Here is a 20,767-nt window from a genome sequence, read left to right on the forward strand (position 1 = left end):
GCAGCAAGAAGTTATGTGTATATGGATGGATGGAGAACAAGTAGCAGCTGAGAAAGCATCCCCCGAATGCATTATGAGCTGCCTGCCAGCCACACACTGGCAGCTGATAGTTAGAAGCCTCCTTAATCATTTATCTTTTGTGGTCCTCTTCAAGCTGATTAAATGCTCATTCACTGTCTGATAACAGCTGACAAATTCCAATATACTGGAACAAAGCACTTAGTCCTATTTAGTCATATTTTGGAAAGCTGTTTATGCTCTTCTCATTTTGATGAACACTGTCCTATAATGAGTATAGTAATTATTTACAACCTAAAGAATTGGCAAAATATGTTTGGGTGCAGAATTTAATTAATGGCAGGCTGACAGCTGGTGTGAACGGGGTGTACGCTTCCTAACTTTTCACACAAAACCTTGTTACTAATAGTGGATTGTTGCCAGATAATAAATTTATTCTATGATACATTTAAAGGCAGCTGGTGAACATCACAAGACATGTAAATTACAGAAGGCATTTTTAACAGTAAAGATTTTTAACAAAAAATCAAGTGCCCAAAAAATCTGTATATTTTAATTTGGATATTGATTCAGATATCGTGGCAAAGATATCATCACATAGATATAGATAACAGGGAACTAAGAAGAATTGGTAAGATCTCTAAATAGGAAAGAATACCAAATGATGTACCACAAAGATCAGTATTGAGACTCATCTCTCTTATGGCCAGATCCTGCGCTCCTTACATTGAGAAATACCTTACTTTATGAGTAGGCCCACTGACTCCAACATGAGTAAGATTGTCAGAATCTGCCCCTTACTTACCAGTGTGGATGATGTATAAATTCAACTGTGGTTAATTTGCTGACCACACCAACAATGCGGAGGCTGCAAAAACTCTGGAGGGCAAAAAAACAGCTTTGTCTAGAGAGACTGGAACAAGTGAACTGATTCAAAGAGCTCAGATTCTGTGCTGATTAGAGAAAAGTCTCACACCTGGAACAAATATAAACTGGGGAGGGGGCGGTTATCTGGAAAAGGGTAAGCCCAAGATCTATGGGAGATCTAACTGAATACAATCCAAACTTGAAGTTTGACACTGTAGGGGGCAAAAAGTCCATGTTATTCTCAGACTTGTGTAGAGGGAATCCACAGAGTGGTGATAGTTAAATTACTTTAGATCACAGTTCCACCACCTACAAATAAGACACAGATACAACTCAATATCCATAAATCTCAGGGAATGCAGTCCATATTTTGAACACTATGCCATAATGCCATAGCATCAAGATAGCATAAGCAAACTTCCTGAAACTCACTTTCTTTTTGAGCATTAAGTGTGACCCCATGACAAATAAGGAATTAACAGTGCTTCTCAGCTTATCTCTGGTGCAACTACGCTTGGACTATTTTAAGCATTTCTAGTCTCCACACTTTAGGAATGTTAACAAGTGTAAGCTGTTTTTTAAAAATGAAAGCACAATTTCTTTCCATTTATTTAGAACAGATTATATACAACCATCGTTTAATTCTTACAGCTCAGTCCCTTAAGACTCACAGTATTTTGGTTGGAGGTTATCCAAGATTTCTACAGATGCTGTTATATCATTAATACTGGTGACGTGTGCTATTTTTAAAATGTAGGAAACAGTTTGTAATGTAAAAACTTTATATCGTGAAGATGACATTCATAGCTGGCACTTTTTATTTGGATGATGTAGTGAAGCCGAAGAACCTCCCTCCAATATTGAAGGGTGTAACACCTCCTGGTGGGTGCAACCAAACCTGCCCCACCCCCCTGGCAGGAAGTGCAGGGGGGAGCCGGAAGTACAAGAGCAGGGCCCTGCAGCTCAGTTGCGGCTGAACCAGGGAAAGAGGCAGCCATCTCTCTGAGCCCTCTGCAGAACCTACAACTGGCCAGCAGGAGCAAAGGCACACCCCAAACCCTGGAGATGAAGGAATTTGGGGAAACCCAGAGGAAGTGTAGCTTGGCCATGAGCTTAAGAGCTGACCCCAGCAGCGATGGAGCACCCCTCAACAAGAGCAGTAAGAAGTAGCCGAGGAAACCAGACCATGATCTAGCTGTGCTGCCGGGAAGTAAGGCAGCATGCTCCAGTGGTATCCCCGCTGACCCAGTGGCAGAACCACCTGCCACTGTTAGTGGGACCCAGTGGAGTAGGGTGGGCCTGGGTCCCCCATCCTCTGCTGCCGACTCCACTCGTGGGGTTGGCAGCCCACTCACCCAAGGTCAGAAGGCCTTACTATAGACTGTTTCCCTGCCCTGCCCCACCCAGGGGGCCAAAGCCCAAACTGCAATTGATTGCTCCAGCCAGGAGGCTGCAAGCTATAGACAGTTTTCCTGCTCTGCCCACACGCAGGGGGCCGGAGCTTAGACCTACAACCGTTCACCCCACTGAGAGGGAGCAGTCCCAACCCCAAGAGAGGAGATGGCTACAGATGGGTGGACAGGCAATTCACCAGTGCCACCACTTTTCCAGAAGAACAGTGAACAGCTTAAATCTTTGTTTCAATAATTCAAAGTGCCGGTTATACTGGACTACATTTCCTTTGGGAGCACGAAGCCATGGATGACGGGGAACCAGGAAACGGTTGGGTGGATTCCACATGGCTTTCAGAACACTGCAGGTTTGGGGGGGTCAAATCTCATGCCTATTCCAGTGGTTGGAAACTGAGAAAGAAACTAGAGTTATGTGAGGTCACTGACTTTCTTGTGCCCGACATGTGCCCAACAAGGCCCCATTTTTTATTATTTCTTTGAGTTTCACGGTACACCCCTGTGATGGAGCCAAAGTTTGGAACCCTTGTAAGTAGGTGTAGCACCATTAAAAACAATGGAGTTACATTTTAAATTTTATTTTACAAGCTCTAGTCATTTAAGTTTGTAGCTGGGAACAAAAGAGTTAAAAGGAGTCTTCTTCATTAGAATGTTGTTTGCATAATTACCACTCTGCTGCCGTTATGCAGCTGCTTCTCTTTGCAGGTGTTAAACACTGGGTGACATTTTTACATTAATATTATAATTTGAAAAAAACCTAACACTAACACAAATATTAAGAAGCTACATTGTGATCATGTCACATTTAGGCCATGGTTCTGTTTCATTTCTGATCATTCCACTTGCTGGTTCATTTGTATCCTGTTTGTGAGCTTGTACATTGTTTTTATACAACCCAAGTGCTTTCTTTATTGTGATCTAGTGATTATAGCAGGAGAATGGAACTATTATTTGCCTTTACCACTGACACTCTGTCCTTGAACAAGCTACAACCTTTCTATTCCTCTCTATGCTATATATAAAAGGATATAAATTACCCATCTCACAAGGGTACTAAGGGGCTTAATGCATTAATATTTGTAAAGCGGGATGAGCTATTCAGATGGAAGGTGCTGTAGAAATGCAAAATGTTATCTGCTTAATGAGTTTTATTTTAAAAGAAAAATACACACTTTTCATTATTTGCAATGTAATATTCCAACTACAATAGGGATTATATAATATAACCATGGGCAAAGGGGTTTCCTGTGGTGTTGGAGAATGATGACATGAAGGACAGCCATCCACCTCTTCCCAACCTGTGCAGCCCAGTCCCCACAGTGAATCCCATGGAGGGTTTTTATGAGCTCAAGGGAGATGACACTAGAACGCTGACACTCCTCTCCAGCCCAAACCCACTAGGGCCAGGTCCCTTACAATCACAAAAACAAGGGGCATGAACTCTCCCGACAACTGTCCCCTTTTATTCTACTCTTCCCCCGTTTTCTTTTCAAGATGCCTTCCAGGATATAGTAAGTGAACAAATTGTGATATGCAGACAGTCACACATTTAACACTCTTCACAGATTTAGGATTCTTTACTCAACTATGGCATTCAAGTAACTCATCTCAGTATTAATATTACTTGCTTTTGCATTGTTACCATGCCCTTATTTTGTTCCCAGAAATATCTTCTACTTCTTCAAGAATTCACCCAAATAGCTACTATATCAGAATACTCCAGTACTTTGAACATAGGCATGGAGGATATGTATGGAAATCAGATATGATCTACATTTTTATAATGATTTTATTATTTTCTTTGTAGCTTATCAAGATAATTTTTTCTCACCAATATAGAACAAGGAACTTTATTAGAATCAGGGAAACAGTATGATCCCTAAAGCTCCTATTTGAGTATGTGCCTCTCTCTGTTTCACTGTGAACCTTCTGCCTAGAACTTTTCCCAGCCTCCCTCTCGCCTACAGATTTAAGGAAACATTATAAATATCTTCATGAGGTCCCATTCAGGGAATCTTCTCATCTGCATCTCCAAGTTCTTCAGAAGCTGTTTCTCCACACCACAGCTTTGCCTGCAGCCACCTATCAAGCCATGCTGCCCAACCTCCATTTAGAAGCCAGCTTCCAGGTTGCTCCCTGCAGCCTACTGCTCACAGGAGCCTGCTTGACAATTCCAGTTTCTGATCTCTGGGGCCATCTAAAAGCTGTTACCTGTTCCTTGGTACTGTGAATTACAGAGCTGACAAGATGCTGATCCATCTTTACCAGGATGGTCTGTGGTCCCATGTTGAGGTGGTCAGAAAATGGGATTTTTTTTCATGGAAAATGTCAATGAAAATTTTTTTTTAAAAAAAGTTATCAAAACTTTCCAAGGAAAAGCTTGACTTTTGGGCAAAAAAATCATACATTGAAATATTTCAGGTGAAGATAAAATGTGTTTCCATTCAGGAGTACTGCTGCTGTGCCTCATGAATTGTAGTTCAGGTGCCTCATGCTCCCATTCTCCTCTATGGACTGGGCTTCCTGATTGGACTACATATCCCATGATGCACTACAGTCTCCCCACAGGTTGAGGCGGTTGCATCATGGGACTCCCTGGCTAAGGCGCATCATGGGAAACATAGCCCATATTGGGGAATGGGGCATGAGGAAACCAATATACAGTTCCCATGAAGCATGATATCTGAATCAATATCCAAATTAAAATATTCAGATTTTTTGGGCACTTGATTTTTTGTTAAAAAAAAATCTACAGAAAGGAGACACTTTTCACATACAAATTCATTTAGTCGAACACCCGATTTTTCAGTAAAAAACCCAGATAGAAAATTTTCAACCTGTACTGTTACCAAAGTCTTTTCCTTCCAGCCATTTTAAGGGTGGAACAAGGTTGTCAGTGTGGGAGAACACCTAATAAATCAGCCAACTGATTACAATATAGCTGTCGATATACCTTGAAATGCTTTTCAAAATGACTTAATTAGTCAATCGTAGTTTTTTCCAATCTTGTATGTACCTGAATAAATTTTCTCAAGATGCAGTCATGGACATGATTCACTTCACACTGAGTTTGTTTTTTTGACTTCAACCTGGTTCTACTTGGACTCGACTACTTTACCCATGCTTAGGTTTACAATGGCTCTGCTCTTTGTAACTCTGTAGATGATGAGGCTAGTAACAATTTTCCTGGCATGAATACACATTCTCTTGTCCCTTGAGGAACTAAGCTTTCCATTAGGCCCCGAAGAAGCTTACATTTAGTCAGTGTGTTATGCAAATTTAGCATCATCTCTTACTCTAGGTCTGCATCTGACCTAATTTACACTCTCGACATTGATAAATTCCTCTCAGAAGCTACATTCTTTCTGGGGGCTAATTTATTCACTGTGATGTATTTTAGTCACAATAAAATCCTAGGAATAGAATATGTCTTCTTTAACTCAGTCAGAGAAGCATTTTCGTGGTGTTAAGGGCAATTTATAAAGGTCTTCAACTGAGTTGAGAGCAAGAGTGCAATAATTATACCAAATAGTAAGAGACTGATAATGAGGAAGTAACTTATCATAAAGAGACTTACAATAATATGCAATAGTTTGTTTAAGAAAAAATATTTGAAATAGATCAAACTTAAGTGCAGTTCTCAAATTGTGCCTTTAGGGCAGGGGTTCTCAAACTGAGGATCGTGACCTGTCAGGGGGTTGTGAGGTTATTGGGGGGGGGGGGGTTGCGAGCTGTCAGCCCCCCCCCCAGGCATGCCAGTAAGGGTGGCATGGCATAGGGGGGGTCATCACTTTTGTGGGAGAGAGTGCCATCACAGCCTGGAATATTTTCAAAGGGGGTCCCAGCAAAAAAAGTTTGAGAACCCCTGATTTAGGGATACTCTAAATTATGCCAACGAGTCACGCACACAACTCACATTAATGTTAGTCATATGTATTGAGAGAAATATGTGGCCCTGTAGGTGTGAAGCTCGCTGAAATGCTATATTGTAACACAGTATTTATATCCCCTTTGTTATAAATATTGTCTAGGATTTTCTCTGTATCGGACTGCTCCTGCTCCCATCGAGCTTAATGAGCGTTTTGAATCCATTGAGGTGAATTTGGGAAAGCAGATGGAGTAGATGTTAGAAAAGGACCATCACAAATGAGTACAGTAATCAATATGAAGTCTAAGATTTATTTATAATAGATGAATGAGAATTAAAACTTGGTGTACACTGAAAAAATAGAAGTGAGATGTGTCCATCCATAATATATATTGAACATTTTACCTTCCACATGGAATCATTTTATTATTATTCATTATTATTATTTATTATTGTCATAGTACCTAGGAACCCTAGCCATGGACCACGACCCCATTGTGCAAGGAACTGTTCAAACACAGAACACACTTCTTTCCATTAACACCAACTTGAACTATTGGTGGCTGCATGTTTTGTGCTGTATGAATGATATATTTACTAGCAGTTAGATTATTAATTTTCTTTTTATACATGCTCTCTTGCTTCTTTTTTGTATGCAAAATGCCTAACCAGAATGTTTGTTAAATATATAAATAAATGAATAGAAATCATTAATGCTCCATGTGAAATTATACCTTGCCCTGTTTATATTCCTGTCACCATGTGAGTAGTCCTACTAGTCTTATCTACACTACCCATGTAGGCATTTAAGTCATTCTTATCAACCATGGTATTTTAGTCTCTTTATTGTAGTATGTAAGTGCCTCTGCAGGAATTATAGGGCAGTCTGGCTGGCAGGGCACTCATTGGGAACATAGGAATTGCCATGCCAAATCAAAGCATTGGTCCATCCTAGTCCAGTATCCTATTCCAACACTGGCCAGCACCACAAAAAAATTGGAAAAATGGACACTTATGGAATAATTTGCTCTTAGCAGAAACTTCCTTTCTAATCCTAGGCTGTTAATAGCTGATTTATGTCCTGAACTGTGAGATTTTATGGCCTTGGTACTGTTGTATCTTGGTGGTTTTAGATATTGGTGGTATTCTCAGTCTGCATAATAATACCTAATCAGTTTTTTAATCCTACTAATTTTTTTAATCCTTCACCACAGTGATAGCAGTGAGTTCAAACGGTTAGTTATTCATGGCTTAAAAAAAGTTCTTCTTCAAGTGCTTGCCTCATGTCCATTCAGAATTAAGTGTGTGCACACTGCATGCACCAGTGCTGGAAATTTTTCCCCTAGTGGTATCCGTAGGGCTGGCTCTAGAACCCTCTGCAGCAGTGTGTGTATATGCTCGTATATAGGGTGCTGCTAGCCCCCCCTCACCCCCCTCTCAGTTCCTTCTTACCACCTACGATGCTGCTGGAACACTCTTTTGCTCCTGCAAGGTACAGTATTCCTAACGGTTCTTTGTTTTATCTAGTGTATTTATATTTGTTGGTTCAGAGTTTATTATCTGATAGTTAGTAGTTGATTAGTTAGTTGTTTACCCAGGATTCGGTCATGCTCCGGTCCCTGGTTTTAAACTCTGCGCTTCATGCAAGAAGCCTATGCCGTTGAGCAACCCACACCAGAGCTATTTGAAGTGCCTGGAGGAAGCTCACCTGTGTGAAAAGTGTAAAATCTGCAAAGGATTTCGCCCTCGAACCAAGAAGGACCGGGACATTAGACTCTAGTCCCTTCTCAGAGAATCGGCACTCGGACTGGTGTTGGAGCCACGATCAGACTCAGCACCCAGTATGGTGGCATCGACCAGAAGTGCTCCCCCGGCATTGGTGCCTGCATGGCACCGATCAGCATCACCGGCACCGAAGAAGAAAAAGGCACATGCCAAGAAAGACCCGAAGTCGACTAATAAGAGCTCAGGCACCACGAGCAAAGTCAATTCAGCCCCAGAAAAGCCTCCACCCGTGAGGGCATCGAGCCCGACTCCGGTGCCACCGCCAACGCTGAGGAGTGGCAGAAGCCCACACTGTTTACTGGTCCCTTCTACACCTGAGACAGTCCAGACAATGAGGGACCTGTTGGCCTTGCCGGTGCTGCCTACACCGCAGGAGGGTAGGGCAGGGTACCAAACTTCAGATGCCCAGGTCGGGGGCCAGTTGGAGGGAAAACGAGCACTGGTTCCACCACAGCCCCTCCCTTCCACACCGGTTTCACAGTGGTCACCAGAGTCCCGGCACTGCTCCCCGGTACCGCCATTGGCATAGGTCAGGGTCGAGTCTTTGGTCACCGGATGCCAAAAGCCAGTCACTGGAACATCGGTTCCTGTCCAAGGAATGCCAATGTCAATCTCCAGAACGCCGACACTCCCCAAGCCCCTGAGGAGAATCTCCGGAGCCCTGGCACTGCGAAAGTCCCTATAAGAAGCCTAAGGACAAGATGCAGTCAAGGCATGAACAGTGCACAGGTTCTCGGCACCACTCCTCATCGCTGGAGCCTGGATGCTTGAGAAGTGGCATGGAGAAGCACGTGGAGTCAGCACTCATGGTCGCCAGCATTTAGCTCCTCGGACTCAGGAGAGCAGTGCTGGCCCAAGCTATGGTCTGACCGGGCAACAGCCCGGGGCGCCTGATTGTATCGGGCGCCAAAATGACTGGCCGGCTTACATAGGCGTAGGGCTTGAGATACTGGCGGAAGTTTTTCCGGCGACGGGGAATGACGTGGCGCGAGCTGCCGCCAAAAATTAGGATGCTGTCAGTTTTTTCGACGGCGGGGAAGGACCTGGCGCGCGATGCGAGTTGCCACAGATCATCAGGATGCTGGTACTTTTTATGGCGGTGGGTAGGACATGTGCACACCCTAATCAAATGTGCTGCACACGCCTATGCCGGCTTATCAGGGACACGCAGCAGCAGCGGAGCCACATCCTGAACCCGACGCAATTATAATGTCTGCCTGGGGCGCAAGAATGGCGTGGGCCGGCCCTGAGGGAGAGGAAATAGTCGTCCCCCCAAAAGGACAAGCCCCTAAGCTGCCATAGATGAGAGGGTGGCTGCAAGGACAATGGCCAGATTCCTGGCAATTTTGGAATCCATGAGGGTTCCCTCAGACCCTGATGCTGTATGCTCAGGTGACTGCGAGCGCCTCAGTACTGCACTCCTCTAAGGGCCCGGCCACGGCACTGGAAGTAGATATTGGGTCGGACCGGGAAGACTCTCTTTCGGGTAGCCCCTCACTTACCACCACAACCAGGGAGGAAAATCCAGCTCCCCCTCAGATTCTTGCCTCCTCATTCTCCTCGCAGACAAGGTGGTAGTGGGCCTCTCTCACGCTTCCCTGCTGGACAATTACAGGGTGCACCAAGACCTGCTGACATTGGAAGTGGTTAATTTGGGCCTCAATATAGAGGAACTTTCTTTGGCTTCCTGGCATCTGCAGCTCCTTCCAGAGTGGCCATCCCAGTGCATGATGGGGTGCTGAAGCTCGCTAAGATACTGTGGTAGACTCTTGCCTCCCTGCCTCCCACATCTAAGAGGGTGGAGAAGAATTATTATGTGCCCGCCAAGAGGTTTGAATATTTATACACACACCCATCTCCAGGCTCGCTTGTTGTGGCAGCAGCTAATGAGCATGACAGGCAGGGACAAATGAGTTCAACATCCAAGAATAAAGAGGCCAAGAAATTCGATTTATTTGGCTGGAAGGTGTACTCAACAGCGAGCCTACAGCTAAGGGTGTCTAATCAGCAGGCGCTTTTGGGATGTTATCATTCTAATATCTGGCAGCTGCTGGAAAAGTTTGCCAGTTCCCTCCTGCAGTCCTCCAAGCAGGAATTTGAAGCAGTCTTAGAGGAGGGGAAAGCAGTGGCCAGAGCCTCCCTACAGGCAGCATTGGATGCAGCGGACTCGGTGGCACGGGCAATGGCTTCTGCAGTGTCGGTGAGGAGAGCGTTTTGGCTCCGATCATCCGGTCTGTCAACAGAGGTCCAGCAATCCATCCAGGACCTCCCATTTGATGGTTCCACCTTCTTCACGGACCAGACCAACATCAGACTGCATGGACTGAAAGACTCAAGAACTACTTTGAGATCATTGGGCCCGTACACCTTCGTCCAGGAGGCACTTCAGGCCCTCTCAACAGCAGCGCTTCGGGGGTCAGGCCTGGATGGAGCTCTACAGGAGGAGGCACAAGAACATTAAACGCCGTTGGGGCAATTTGCCACCCTCTGCCTCGAGATCAGGGCTGAGCCACCATCCCTCAGATCAGGAGATCAGGAAGCCTTCTACAAGGGCAAATTATTTAGCCAAATGGAAACGTTTCACCTGCTGGGCAACGGGTCAAAACATCTTGCCAACTAAATCCCCTATTCAGATGATCTTGGACTATCTGCTTCATTTGGATCAGGAAGGCCTGGCCTTCTCATCTATTAAGGTGTACCTGGTAGCAACCTTGGCCTTTCACCCTCTGATCCAAGGCAGTTCAGTTTTCTCCCACAGGATGGTGTCTAGATTCCACAAGGGCCTGGAGAGACTTTTTCCTCTGATACGAGCCCCAGTCCCTCAGTGGGATCTAAACCTCATCCTCTCAAGACTCACGGCACTGCTATTTGAGCCACTGGCTTCTTGCTTCCTCATGCCTCTGTCCTGGAAGGTGGCATTCCTGGTGGCGATCACCTTGGCACAGAGGGTCACTGAGTTAAAAGCCCTGACCTCAGAGCTGACATACATGGTTTTCTTCAAGGACAAGGTGCAGCTTTGTCCTCATCCAGCTTTTCTGCTGAAGGTCATTTCCACTTCCATGTTAACCAGGACATATTCCTGTTAGTGTTCTATCCGAAGCCTCACAAATCCAATGAGGAGAGGCATCTCCACTCTCTCAATGTGAAGAGAGCATTGGCTTTCTACATCGACAGGACCCGATCTTTCCACCACTCCCCACTGCTTTTCATTGCAATCGCTGACTGGATGAAGGGACGTCCGGTGCTGTCCCAGCAGATCTCATCCTGGATTATGGCCTGTATATGGACTGCTACGAGCAAGCGGGAGTCACGCCCCCGGCTTCCCTGTCCGCCCACTCCACAAGGGCGCAGGCCTCTTCAGTGGCATGTACCCATTCAAGACCTATGTAGAACCGCTACGTGGTCATCAATACATATGTTTATGTCCCACTATGCTATCACGCAGCAAGCACGGGACGGCACTGGGTTTTGCAGAGTGGTGCTACAATCATCACGTCTATGAACTCCTGCCCACCTGAGGAGGCTCTACTGGTAAGTCACCTAATTCTGAATAGACATGAGCAACACATCTCAAAGAACAACAGTTACAAGGTAAGTAACCATTCTTTCCCAGTCAAACTTTGTCCAGGAATATGTATGCACACCTCCCATTTACTTCAGTGGGATCCTAATCCACACATCCAATGTCAGATTTTGCAACAGGTGTTGCGGTTGCACTAGGATGGGGCTGAAAGGAATTCAATTTCAAGTTTTCTAGAATGCCTTTATAAATTAAGTTACATTGGATTTATATATCTATTGTGACAAAGCTCTTCCTTTACCTCGGTGGGTCCAGCACTTCCTTCTAGTGGTAGGTCAGGGAACTACTTCACCCTCTAGTGTTCTTCCACCCTCTAGTGGTGGGGGAGGGTAATACAGCCTCTCTAAAATGGCCGCTCCCTGCTGGCTCCCAGTCCTGTCTCTGGTTCTCCCTCTCCCACTCTTTGTATCTGCAGGGTTCTCTTCTGCCAGCATTCTGCTCCTTCTCCTAAACCTTCCTGGTTCTTGACAGTGTCTTGCCTGCTTACCCCTCTGGTAGCTCACCTCACTCTTACAACTCCAGCCACACCCTTTCTCTGGAGGGAAGGATTTTAACAAGTCCTGGGTGGGGCCTTGATTGACTCCAGGTGTGTTAATTAATCTGGAGTAACCCCTGCTCAGCTACCAGGGGAAAAGGGACTTGCTGCTCCTTCTGGGGCTGATCCATTAGCCCTTGAGCTGGTGCTCTCTTGTGGGGGCCATTCCCCCTGCAATGCTTGCTGCCACTGCCATTTGGGGGCTCTGCTGGCCTACCTCCCTGCGGGCAGTGAGTGGCCTCACCATTGCTACTGCTACCACCTGTGTGGGGCCCTTCCTGGCCAGCCGGCTTGCTGCTGCTCCTCCCACCATTTGGGAGACTGCTGCTGTTGTTGTTCCCTGTGAGGAAAAGGAGGAAGACCACCACCACTGGGGGAGTGCTCAGAACTGCACCAGGAGATGTGGAGGGGGTTTGTTTATTGCTGGACTAAGTGACTGTGCCATCCCTGCTCTTGGGTGGTGGGGGAAGTTCTTGTTGTTGCTGTGGGGAGAGGAGGGAGCAGCATGGAGCCCTCCCCACAATCCATCTACTCCCCATCCCACCCCACCACCAGCACCATCGCTGTTGCCCCCTCCAACACCCACAGACACCCTCACCACCTGCATCGCCTCCTCACCCTTCAACTCAGCTGTTTGCCTCCTGCACCATCTGGGACTGTTGCAGCAGCAAGGACTTCTTTTTTCACTACCCAGGCGCACATGGGCGTACGTGATTCCTTTCCCCTCCCTCCCCCCTTGGATTTGCCCTCCCTTCCCCAGCTACATTTGGCTGGAGGGCCCCCCGCACCCTCTGCTTTGCCCTCCGGCCTCTCTGAGGCAGTTTGCCCAACCTACACCCCCAGCCTGCCCCACGCACCCCTTGTTGCCCACTTTGTCCCCCTCCTCCCACTCCTATTTTTCCCTTGGGATTTGTTTGGTTTCCCTGCCCCGTCCCAGCCCTCCCGCTTCTGTTGGCTTCCCTGCACTGTCCTAGACCCTGTGACTCCCTTGTCCTTTCCTACCCCATCCCTGGCTTTCAGTAGACCTGTTCCCTAACCCCCCTTTTGCTGCTTGTTCCTGCCCCGCCCCACCCTACCTGCTCCCCAAGCGCCAGTAAGACCCCTGCAACCACCTGACTTTTTGTTGTGCTCTCACTCACTGCACCCCCTAATGCCTTTGTATCCCCCCCACCCAGTGCAGCTGGAGAAGCCAGCACCCCCCCCCATCCCAACCAAGGCCCTTGTGACCCTTCCTTATTGGTGCCCTACTCCGCTGCCTGCAGCCTTTCAGGGAAGAGAGGTCAGCCATCCCACACCTCTCCCTCCTTCCTTGCCCTCCCCTTTTCCCCGGTGCTTTCCCCTGTGACCTCTCCCTGTAAGTACCCTCCTCCCCTATCTGCGTCCCAGCGGGGAGGAATGGTCAGCCCTTCCCCAGCCTCTTTGCCTTTGCCCTTTCCCTTTAGTGCTTACTCCTGTCCCCTCTCTCATATGGATGGGGAGACTGGGGGGAGAACTCCCCCCCCGGTTGACCCTGTCCCCTGCCCTCAGCCTGCTCCCCCACCCATTCCTGCGGCTACCACTCTGACTGCCGCTGCTGCCAGATCTAACACCACCACTGCCCCCACTGGGACACTGGCAGCAGCAGGCCTGGGAGGGACGTCTACCTCTCCTGCTCCTGCTTCCTCGACCGGCAGAAAGGGTCAGGGGATAGAGAAGGGCAAGAGCCCTGCCCAGAAGGCGAAGCCATCGGCCGCAGCCTGCCCCTTCACCTGCCGCCCCCTCCACCAGCTCTGGGGGTGCTCCTGCCTCGACCCCTAGAGCATACGCCCAGGTAGCCGCCACCCCTCCAGCCACCGCCCCGACATCTGCCTCCTGACCAGGAGGAACGGCGTCCGTTGCGTCCTGGTAGTCGCCTCGCCCCACATTGAGACTTTTGTGTGCGCTGGCATGGGTGGTGGGGCCCTCAGCCATCATGGCAGCCTCCAAGATGTATGGAAAGGTAGTGTTCTTCTTGGCATCAGAGGCCGCTGCCCAGGAGGCGGTAGAGAAGGACCTGGTGCTGTCCCCGCCCTTGCCTTCTTGTTGCCCCCAGACCATTCCACCTGCCCTGCTGAGGACGGCATTCTTGAGGCGATGGCCAGCGCCAAGCAGCCGGTCCCTGGGCTCCCATCCCTGGTGAGACAGCTACCCCCCTCTCAACAGCCCTAACTCAAGTCTCCCCCTACCCACTGCCGTGGCTCCAGGCACTGAGTCCATCGTGGCGCCCAGGTCTGGCGTAGGCGAGGGCCCCCACCCCGGACTCATGCCCCTGACCCCTGTGCCAGGTCAAGTGGAGCTGTGCTCCGGTGGCTCGACCACTGGGGCCCTTGATCCCAGCCCTGCCCCTGCCTCCGTCCCCGCCACTGCCCCTGACCCTGATTCTGCTCCTGCCTTTAGTACCACCCCCGGTCCCTCCCCGTCCACCTCCCATATCGCTGCCACCACCAGGGTTGTGTCATTTCCTATTCCATTCACCAACTCCTGGGATGCGGCATTTGTGTTCCCCCTTCCACCTGGGGTTGCTGTTTTCCCTCCGCCACCGTCTCTTATACCAGGAGTTGAGCTGGACAGCGCGGCGCCCACAACATCAGCACCGTGTCAGGGATCAGCCCCCTGTCTGCCCATCTTGGCTGGCTGCAGGGCCGCTACGGAGACCTGGCTGGAGGACGGCTGGGATTCTTCGACCCCGGATCCCCTTACGCTGCAGGACGAGCTGCGTGATTTCCTGGCTGACTCCCGAGGGGCCAGGGACAGGGTGCAGCTTGCCCTGCAGCTCTGGGGGGACTTTCACCTTCTCCTCCAGACCATGAGGGCTATACTGAGGGAGCGCAAAGGGACTGGGAGGCAGGACGCCGTGGCCTACCAGCAGGCCTGCAGCTTCCATGACTCCCTGATGACCTTCGGGGTCGGTCACAGATTGCTGCAGGGCCCGACAGTGGCCGCTGGCACGCCTGCCCATGAGGATCCTCCCCAGCCCTCCTCATGGCCCCAACCACCTTTGCTACATTACATACCTGGGGCTGTAGGATGGGTCTACACAGGTGCCAAGTGCTCTCCTTCATTCAGGAAGGAGGGTACTCTGTGGTGTTCCTGCAGGAGACCCATACAGATCCAGCCACCAAGACCATCTGGCAGCTGGAGTGGAGGGACAGGTGTATTTTAGCCATCTCTCCACGCCTGCAGCGGGAGTGGCCACCCTGTTCTCCCCTGAGCTACAGCCTGAGGCGCTGGGGGTTGCCGAGGTCATGCTGTGTCGCCTGCTGCACCTCCGGGTCCATAGGGAGGGGCTAACACTGAATTTGGTCAATGTCTATGCCCCGAACTCGGGCCCGGAGCGGCACGTTTCTTTCAGCAGGCATCTGCCTTCCTCCGCACCTTGGATCCTCATAAGTGCCTGGCCCTGGGCGGGGATTTTAACACCACCCTCGTGGAACAGGACTGCACGGGAACCGAGCACAGCCAGGCCACCGCAGACATCCTCAACATCATCAACCACCACTCCCTGGTGAACGTCAGGCGCAACCACCGCCCAGACAACATGACTACTTTCACCTTTGTCTGGGTGGGGGATGATCGGTCACGCCATTCCTGGTTGGACCGCATCTATTTATCATGTCACCATCTTTCATGGGTCCACTTCTCCAGCACGCAGCCAGCCCCATTCTCAGATCACCATATTGTGACCGTGACGGCTTCTCTCACAGCAGAGAGGCTGGGGCTGGCCTACTGGCATTTTAACAACAGCTTGCTGGAGGACGAGGGCTTCGTGGCATCCTTCCAGGAGTTCTGGCTGGCCTGGCAGGGGCAGAGGTGCACCTTTCCCTCAGCGCGGTACTGGTGGGACGTGGGGAAGGTGCGCGCCCGGCTATTCTGCCGCGACTACACTCGGGGGGCCAGCCGGCGGAGGGATGTGGGGATAGAACAGCTGGAGCAGGAGGTCTTAGAGTTGGTGAGGCTTTTGGCCACCAGCCCCGAGGATCCATCCCTCTACAGAGCATGCCGGGAAAAGCAGGAGGAGCTCCGGGCCCTTGAAGACCTTCGGGATCGGGGTGCCTTCGTTCAATCCCACATCTGTCTCCTTCAGGAGATGGATTGCGGCTCCCGCTTCTTCTATGCCCTGGAGAAACGGAGGGGGGCTAAAAAGCACGTCACCTGCCTTCTGGCAGAGGACGGTGCCCCCCTCATGGATCCAGCAGAGATGTGCGGAAGAGCCAGAGCCTTCTACGCTAGCCTCTTCTCCCCGGATCAGACCAAAGCCGCCACCTGCAGGGTGTTCTGGAACTAACTCCCCACGGTTGGCGCAGGCAACTGGGACTGGCTAGAACTACTTCTCGCTCTGGCTGAGTTATAAGAAGCCCCCCATCTCATGCCCATGAATAAATCTCCGGGCATGAACGGGCTAACCATGGAGTTCTACCACGTGTTCTGGAACGTCCTCATCTCGGACCTCACCATCGTCTGCGCCAAGTCCGAAGGCAATGGAGTGCTCCCCCTCTCGTTCAGGTGGGCCATGCTCACCCTGCTGCCCAAGAAGGGGGACCCCTGTGACCTTTGGAACTGGTGTCCCATCTCGCTCCTCAGCACCAACTATAAAATCATATCCAAGGATATCTCGCTGAGGCTGGGGTCCGTGCTGAAGGACGTGGTCCATCCCAACCAGACCTACACCATCCCGGGCCATACATCCCAGATGTAGGGATAGTCTGTCATTCGCCCTCCTGGACCAGGAGAAGGCGTTCGAGAGGATGGACCATGGGTATCTCCTGGGCACCCTGCCGGTGTTTGGCTTCGGGCCCTGTTTTGTGGGCTTTTTCCCGGTGCTGTAAGCCTCCACAGTGTGCCTGGTCAGGCTCAACTGGACCCTAACCGAACTGGTCAGCTTTGGGCGAGGCATGCGCCAAGGTTGTCTGTTGTCGGGCCAGCTGTACGCTCTGACCATCGATCCCTTCCTCTGTCTCCTCCACCAGAAGCTGACAGGGTTGGTGCTCCATGAGCCAGAGCTGAGGCTGGTCCTGTCAGCGTACGCTGATGACATACTCCTCTCAGTCCAAGACCCAGGTGACCTGGTGCAGTTGGAGGCCTGCCTGGCTGTCTACTCGGCAGCCTCCTTCGCCCGGGTCAACTGGATCAAGAGCTCTGGCCTGATGGTAGGGGCCAGGTGGCAGATGAGCTCCCTCCCACTCGCGTTTCAAGCCATCTGGTGGAGTGCAGGTCCACTGCGCTATCTGGGCATTTACCTTTCTGCCACCCATCCCTCCCAGACAGAGAACTGGCAAGATTTAGAGGTCAGCGTGTCTGAGTAGCTGCAGAAGTGGACAGGACTGTTCCAGTGCCTTTTCCTTCAGGGGAGAGCACTGGTGCTTAACCAGCTAGTCCTGTCCATGCTCTGGCACCAGCTCAACACCCAGGTCCCACCCCAAGGTTCTTGGCCTATCTCCAGAAGACAATTCTGGAGTTCTTTTGGCCAGGACTGCACTGGGTCTCTGCAGGGATCCTGAGTCTCCCCATAAAGGAAGGAGGGCAGGGCCTGTGCTGTCTTCACAGCCAGGTCCACACCTTACTTCTCCAGGCCCTGCAGAAACTCCTTTATAGTGCAAGTAGTCCAGCGTGGAGCACACTGGGGCACACCTTCCTCTGCTGCCTCCGAGGGCTCCAATACGACCAGCAGCTCTTTTATCTCCATCCAAGAGGTCTTCCGCGAGACCTCTCTGAGCTGCTGGTCTTCTATCAGGACCTCCTCTGGACCTGGTGGCTGGTCTCAGCCTCCAGGTCTGTTGCAGTCGCCAAGGGGGAGAACCTCCTCACAGAGCCCCTGCTACCCAACCCCCAACTCCGTGTACAGGTGGCGGAGGCCCCCTCAGTGTGATGGAGGATGGTCCTGGCAGGCGTCACCAGGATCGGAGACTTCCTGGACTACAACCGGGGGGACTGGGTGGATCCCCAGGAGCTGTCTCGGTGCTTGGGGCTCTCCACCCTTCAAACCCCCCGGCACGTACTCCAGGAGGTGAGGGGAGCCTTGCCTCCCACTGCTCGGGTTTACCTCGAGTGGGTCCTGTGAGAGGCTGCTCCCCATCCCCCCTCAGTCCTAGCCCTCTGGAGCTTTTCATCAGGCCCCGGCCTCGTGTGCCGTCCCAGCCGCCCTCTCCCCACGCACCAAGCCGGCTGCTAGATTTGCAGCTGGTCTGTTTCCAAACTGTGCCCAGGGACTATCATCTGTTCACACTTGTGCTTCACACCCTTCATTTCCTCATTTCCTGCCCAGACCCCAAATGGTGAGACATGATATCACCTGTGGAGGGCGAGGACCCCTGGTGGGCCAGTCTTTATTCCACCCTGACCCCGTGGCCCGCTGGGGACATCAGTTGGCAGCTCCTTCATGGGGCCATGAGCACGGGCATATGCTTGGCGCAGTTCACCCCTCACCCCGACACCTGCCCCTTCTGCAGTGTGAGGGAGACCCTGGTGCAGGTCTACCTTGAGTGCACCAGGCTGCAGCTTCTGTTCTGGCTCCTTCAGAACCTCCTGTTAAGGTTCTGGCTGCACTTTTCCCCACACCTGTTCTTCTACGCACACCCCATCTGGGGCCCCACAAAGTCGTGGGACCACCTATTCAACCTCTTCCTAGCCCTGGCCAAAGTGACCATCTAGGGCCACCAGGGAGAGGAGGTTGGCTGATGGGGTGCTCTGCGACTGTGGGGCCTATTTCCGTTCTTCCGTCCATTCACGCTTCCAGGCAGGGTTCCTCTGGGCAACGTCCGCTGGCTCCCTAGACGTCTTTCAGGAGCGGTGGGCACTGTCCGGAGTGCTCTGCTCAGTGTCCCCTTCCAGTTCTCTCTGTTTGACCCTTTGACCCTCACACCCTTCCTGTTTTTTTCATTAGTTGTCCACTGAAATCAGTTGAGTCCCGGGCCCAGTGGCTCCTCTCCTTAGGCTGGGGTAGGGGCCTTTAGCAGTGGGCGAGCTTGAGCCTGCCCACCCCACCCCACCCGGAATTCAAATAGTAGCACTCTCCGGTAGCCATCAAGTCTGACCCTGTCACACTATATTAACACATGTCCCGTCTTTATAAAAATAGTCTTAAAAACAACTTATTCTTAATCCTTAGTGAAAATACTCAGATAACGTGGAATATTCAGTTTTTAGTCAATCCTGTTCTTTAAAGTTTTCTTAATGACTGAGAGTTTATATTTGGCAGGTAAACAGTGACATCTGCTGGTGAGTGTTTGAGAATGAGCCCTGAGTGCCTAAACTTCTCTCCCAACAAATTCAATTACATTTATAACAATTGTATGAAATTGCATAAGAAATAATCCCATTATTTTTCCTTCTTTGGGACATAAAAAAGTATTCTTTTCATTTCCATATTTGCTTGGTTTTTTTCATGTTTATCTAATTGAATTTTATTTTGGCAAAGTCAGATCTAAACAATCATTAATGATTTAATTAAAGCAATGATACAGATCATTAAACTGACACTGCCTTTATGCTGTTCATTAGAATTTATTTAACTTTTATTTGATCTTTCAAGTGTTGCAAGGTTTTCACTGGTGCCATTCTGTGCATTAACCATATCAGCCCAATGACCCATTGGTTCGGGGAACTTTATGTGGGGCTTCTAATGAAGGTATGTCAAATGGCTAAATGAGCAGAACTCAGCCTATCTGCTGCACTGAATGGTTCCCTTCTTTTACTTTCCCAATGTAAAAGCTCTTATGATTCCCTTGTTGTCTCTTCTTTTATTACATTATTATTTACAATATGGCATATTCAAAAGTGAAATATCAGTATGGAATTGCTCCTGAAAACTACACTGATGGCTGTGTTCTAACACACCCAGTGGGTTCCATCTCCAATTCCACTGTAAATGAAATGAAAATGTAGCACAGTGTGATTGGTCTATATGAATTACGCAACACTGGTACTCTGTTTCCAAAATTTGTCTGGCAAGTGTGGCAGCTACACATCATGAGAAACTGGATTCTATGGTAAACCACACATTATAATTCTTTGCTTTTTTAGTTACACATTTGTCATTCAAACATCTCACGTTGCGTCATTCAAAATGCCCAAAAACAAGATCAAGACATCATACCAGACTTTCTACATGCGCAGTACCCATGTGACTAAATGCATATCAAGGTAAGGAGAGACTCTCTATTTCTTGTAAGTTCCTGGTCAGCTGACGTCTACTTTACTCTGAAAATGATTCAGGAAAAAGAAGTATGGGGTTGTGATCTGAGTACAGGATAAGGAACTAGAAACTCTGGTCTTGTGTAAATCACTTAACCAGTTTGCTAATCTGTAATTCTGGGAATAGCACTGTCTACCTCACAAAGGTGTTTTGAGGATAAATTAATTAGTTAATGTTTGCATAGCGTTTTGAAGGTGTTATGTGACAAGCATCATCAAAAATAATCTTATATTTGGCAGGTAATTGCTGACCTGGATCCAACTTCGACAGGTTACTGGTAGGTTAAAGCCTACGGATACCTGACTGGGAAATATGGAAGTCCAGGTGTGCTGGGTGGATACAATAAAGTTTGACAATTTTTACTCAGACCAAAACAGACTTCAGACTCAGTTCTTTTGAATTGTCCATGTGTTTTGACCAAACGACTGCTCCCTAACCTCAAAAAAGAAAATTGCCTGATGTCTTGAGTCTCAGCATGTTCTGCTGCAGGATAAAC

General features: G+C 49.5%; 1 long non-coding RNA gene across 1 annotated transcript in view; it reads left to right on the top strand.

Moving 5' to 3' along the window:
- The window catches only part of LOC137160952 (uncharacterized), a 39,270-nt gene extending 18,631 nt beyond the window's left edge, over positions 1-20,639 (top strand). The window contains exons 2-3 of the long non-coding RNA XR_010922012.1: positions 20,100-20,219; positions 20,511-20,639. This is a non-coding gene — a long non-coding RNA (uncharacterized lncRNA). The remainder of the gene's footprint in view (positions 1-20,099; positions 20,220-20,510) is intronic.
- The last annotated feature ends 128 nt before the right edge of the window (positions 20,640-20,767 follow it).

This window comes from Emydura macquarii, unplaced genomic scaffold (genome assembly GCF_026122565.2).
Source record: "Emydura macquarii macquarii isolate MOO-44397 ecotype Brisbane River unplaced genomic scaffold, CSIRO-AGI_Emac_v2 contig_2207, whole genome shotgun sequence".
Taxonomy (NCBI): Eukaryota; Metazoa; Chordata; order Testudines; family Chelidae; genus Emydura; species Emydura macquarii.